The sequence below is a fragment of the Propithecus coquereli genome, unplaced genomic scaffold (genome assembly GCF_000956105.1).
Source record: "Propithecus coquereli isolate 6110/MARCELLA unplaced genomic scaffold, Pcoq_1.0 Scaffold265, whole genome shotgun sequence".
NCBI classification, from domain to species: Eukaryota; Metazoa; Chordata; class Mammalia; order Primates; family Indriidae; genus Propithecus; species Propithecus coquereli.
The window spans coordinates 3,705,523-3,710,652 of record NW_012148230.1 but is presented as its reverse complement, the minus strand read 5'-3'; the positions used below and the strand labels follow the sequence as shown (position 1 = coordinate 3,710,652).

The 5,130-nt window shown below is 34.5% G+C and overlaps 1 protein-coding gene across 1 annotated transcript in view; it reads left to right on the top strand.

Moving 5' to 3' along the window:
• TMEM232 (transmembrane protein 232) overlaps nucleotides 1-5,130 on the top strand; it is a 255,297-nt gene that overhangs the window by 22,031 nt on the left and 228,136 nt on the right. The window lies entirely within an intron of this gene.

Sequence of the window (5,130 nt, the reverse complement as noted above, 5' to 3'; positions counted from 1 at the left end):
AATATATAAGAAAAAACATTAAACCACATCTATTTGTAAACTTTCTAGGCATAAGTGTTTTCTCTTTGGCTCATTACCAGTGAACCATTTATATAAAAAGTGATATTTGCTAAATAAATTGAAACTTTTAGTTATAATTGCTAATGAACACAAATTGCTTTGTGCAAAAAATGTATCTGTTTTTAAGTTTAGGAAATGTTTTAACAGTAAATATATAATGTAAGGTATTGAGCACAGAAAGAACACTGATCAGGAAGAGAACAAACCTGCTCACTACTTGGCTCTGTGATCCAGAGGAGCTCCATTAAGCTCTCTAAATCTCCATTTACTTATCTTTAAAAAGTCTTCATCATCATCATCATCATGTCTGCCCTAACTCTTCTATAGCATTGCTGTAAAGATTGCAAAAAGGCAGGTACTTTGTAAATTATTAAGTGCTATGCAAATGTAAATAATGATTATTGAAAAATATATTTAGGAACCCACTTTAACCTAGGCAGTTAAATATAATGGGTTTTCATCTAAGGATTTGATTAAGTTGATTGAATGTAGTAATTGGAGTGTTTTTCCTTTAGCACATTGACTGTCATATTAGAAAATTTTTTTTTTCCTTGGGGCCACTGTGTTTTATTACAAAAACAGAATAAAAACTTCAAAAATGAAATGATCCTTTCTAATTTAATGAGAAATTTATTTTTTATTGTTTTCCGTGCGTGACTTATATGCTCCCAAGGTAAAGAGACATGTGAGTTGTATATGCTTCATGAGGCCCTGGGCTCAAAACCAGCTTGAGTTAAATATAATTCACATGAGTTTAATACAGTTAATGTGTTAAACAAATAACATTCTATGAAATCTTGGCAATATAAATGTTCCGATTATGAAGCAGACAATTTTCAATGTTGATTCTGATGTTTTTTGAAAAGGAATCCATTTTTATCACTCTTGGTGCACACACAGAGCAAGTAAATGGAAGCTTACTGCTGTACAGCTCAGCCTGAATTGGAAAGTGCAAAAATGTTAACACATGGAAAAAACATATCAGTTTAGAGTGGGACAAGTCATTATCTCTGTGTCTTTTTCCACTTTGTAGAACAAAGCTTAGATTCAATCTCTTCTAAATTTATTTTAACTCTATCCATATGATCCTATAAGGGGATTATAACAGATTATGGCCTATCAGGTTTATTGCCCTTCTTTTTCTCCTCCTAATACCTTATGATACAATGACTATAAATATAAGATAGTGTAACCAAAGTGCTGCTAAAATGCTGATTCAGCTAATCAGCACTGATTCAGTGCTTGATTGTGTGTCTTAAGGTTCTCCAGTTTCAGCCCAATTTCTCCAGTAGAGCTTAATCTAAGTCAGCCTCTTCAGTTCAGTTGATTATTTGCCCATCAATACCCAACTCTCTCACCTTCTGGGAAAGGAAAGTGAAAAAAAGGGATAAAAATGGTAATATAAAAGATACATTTACAGTCATCCTTTCTCCCTATTTAGTATATAATATAGTAGAGGATTTGTGAGTTTATTCATGTAGACCTTATCCTCTGGTAATTCTGAAAAGTCCATGGCAGCATATTTTGGTCGCTGTAGAATATTTCATTTTTTTATATGCTTATATACATTGGAGTAAAAACGATTTCTTGTCAAAATGCTGCTAAAATTGCATTAAAAATCCTGGAGACTATTGTGATACCTTAGGATACACACACTGTAGGTGTGGGTTCCACTTAAGAATAGGAAATTTTCTTTCGTCTGCTATTGGGCCCCTTTTCTTTCTTTGATATGCTTTTAAGTGATCCAGATACAGGGTTTCCTTTGACTTTGACAAATGGTACCCTTTAATTAGCTCTATGGATTGCAGAGCCAGAACGCTGGATTGAGTTTTCCACTCTGTCCGTTGCTCACTAGAAAAGCTGAATTTTCTGAGCCCGGTTGTCACATGGTAACAGTCACATAGTTCTTTGCAGAAGGTAGATTTAAAGTCTGCTAAAATGCAGTAGACACTTTATTAAATAGTTTCATCTGTCCTAAAGTCCAAATAGTTCTCTGAAAACCAGTAAACACACCGTTTATACCCTAATGTGATTAGCAATCTCATCCTCTAACACTTTAACTACTTGCAAAGCCAAAGGCATTATCTACATTTGGGATATTTCGTGCTATACTGTGATTCTAAATGGTCACTATTACACTGAGAAACGGGTTCTTTAAAATTAGGAGCATTATCATATGATTCATGTCTTGTTATCCAGGTAACACATTTGTATTGAGGTCCTTCGCTGGCATTGTCAACCATCCCCAAAATGACTGAAAACAAGAGGAAACCTAGAAAGCTGTTTGTGAACAGGCAAAATAGAGCCCATGTTTCGAAGCTCATTTCCGTTATAAAAGAGAGCCTGGTCAGACACTCAAAAGGTTATGTACTTAAATTTACATAAAATTCTAGCTGGTGTGGTCATCTGCATTCTTAGCAGACAGTGGAATAGCAACACTTTGTAGGTGGGCTTCTCAAAGTAGACATTGCACAAGCATTGCCTGGCAGTCCAAAGCTGGACAGCTAGGGAGGGAGATGAAAGAACTACCGGAAGTGGTTATAAGAGCCAAGAAAAAGGAGGGAAAAAGGGAAGGAAGGAGGAAAAAACGTTCTCTGGGAGTCATTTAATGCAGTGCTCAGTGCTTTTCAAACTATGGTAAAATACACCTCCCAAAATTTTTGTTTAATTTTCAAGCCATCATAGACTGATAATTTTGTAAAATATAATAAGAACAAATTACTGAAAAAATGAAAAACACATAAAGAAAAACCTTGATTTTTTTTAGACTGAATATATATAATTACCCTGTCAAATTGTTATGGAAGTTTTTAAATAGATATTCTTAATTTCTGTACTCTGGTTAATAGTTTGCAAATGGCACTTACCTGCCGACCTCCTTGAGTAGGACTGATGCAGTGGAAAGGCACAGACCTCTGCACCATCTAATGACTCCCAGACTATTGCTCCCTCTTGCTTTGCTACACTGATGATTACATGACGATTGTATTAAATTGCATGGTCATCATCATTATATCAATTTCTCTAAGTTCAATACATTTATTTTTTTCTTTTGAAAAATCAGGGAAGAAACTTTAGCAATATTTCCATGTAAATGCTTGAGATACATAAAATGCATGAGGGTAAGTAATAAGCCTCACTGACCTGGAAAATTCACAGGAGTGGCAGGTTCCTTTGCTCTTGATAATGTCAATGCCCTTCAGCCAAAGGCTACCAGGAGCACACCAGCAGTTAGGCAAATTGGGTTTATTACTTGGATACAGAAAGAGAAACAGAGAGAGAGAGAGAGAGAGAGAGAGAGAGATAGAGAGAGAGAGAAAAGAATACACACCATAAGGAACCATGGGATGTCTAAGCAAGCGGATGTTAGAAGGAAATCAGTTGTAAGATTTGGGCTTTATTCGGATGAGAAGGGAAGGGACTAAGGAAGCTAGGGCTCTCTCAAGATGCTGTCAAAAAGCAGGGGCAATTCTGTGATTGGGTATTTTGTGGGTGGCACAGTGACTTTATGTCTGTGTTTAGCAAAACAGTTGTCAGGTAACTGTGTTTATTTATCATGGCATCAGAGTAATATTGCCTGTGGTTGCTATTTTGTGAGTTTATGTCCAACAGGAGATCAAAATGACCTGACTTTGAGTGTCAGACCAGCTCGTAGTAACGTGAAGTCAAATCAGTCCCAGACATCAGAGTCAGCTTTATTTCTTTCTCAATAATGAGTAAAAATGGCATCATATAAAATTGAAAACAAAGCTTAAATCTTGTTTATTGTCTAATTCTGATCTTTTCTTTACCTGATGCTTTCAGGATTTTTCTCTGGTGATGGTGTATAGGTGTGTTAACACAAGAATTTTTTACCTAACTGAATAGTCTATGAAGGCATGCAATATCTTTGATTTAAAGAGCAAAAAAGTATTATTTTAAACTAACTATTTAAGCCATCTCAAACTTTCAAAACATGTTTACTTACCTATCCATTCAGAATAAGTTTGCAACATGAGGATGTTCAGGCATCCAGGCTGAGACACCTAGATCAATTTGAGAAAAGAATTTCATCTATATGGATTCCACTTTTTGGGTAGGCTCTGACACAAGGCAGAACAGTGCATTATGTGTACATTTACTGAAGTCAACATGTCTCAGTTTGATGCCTTGCATTATTTTAGAATAGAGTTTTTCTACAGTATATTCTAATATTCTAAACACTGGTTTCCTTCCATTTGTTTTTCCGAATTATTGTACCCCTGAGTCAGTAGCCTTGTGCAGACTTTGTCTCCCTTATGCCTTTATCTCCAGCATTTAACAGAGTTCCTGACATAAAATAGAGCAATACATGTCTGTGGGACTTAACCAAACAGTTTACTAGAAACTTAAAATGTCTTAGTTTAGAATTTATATATGAACTTCTGGTTTTCTATCTTAAGAATACTCAACATGAAAATTATCTTTAAATTGTATTCCTGATACTGTTTTATATAATGAAAATTACAAAGCCCTTTAGATTTTCAGTGTTTCTTTTTAACATAAAAGTACAAAACATCAACTAAGTTAACAGTCTGAGTACGTAGCACAGGTTGTGTGTTTGAATCTTTACTGTTGACAAAAATTCAGAGTGCTGTGTCATCATTGCTAATTATTTCAGTAAACCAATTAACTGATAAAACTGTTGAGAAGCACTCTAAGAAAAAACAAACAGACCATTTGTTATCTGAATTTGTAGGCTTTAAAAATAATTATTTAACAGACATTGACTATGTCCTACGAGGCATATATTTTGGTTTTTAAAGTAGAAATACATATTTTAAAACCTAATTTGCTGTTAAATCTTTGTTCAAACTATCCTGTCACACAGAGTCTAAGAAGTACAATTGTGTCTAATAATTATCCCTTATCCTTTATGGGATGCAAGATTTTTGTCATATAATAGAACTAATATCACTGAACACAAGGGATCCATGTGAAAAGCACATACATTGGATTCAGGTTAACTATATATTCTAACAGAAATACACTTATGTAAATTGCTCAACTTGGTGAAACATAATGTGTAAGTGAATATGCATTTTCATTTGT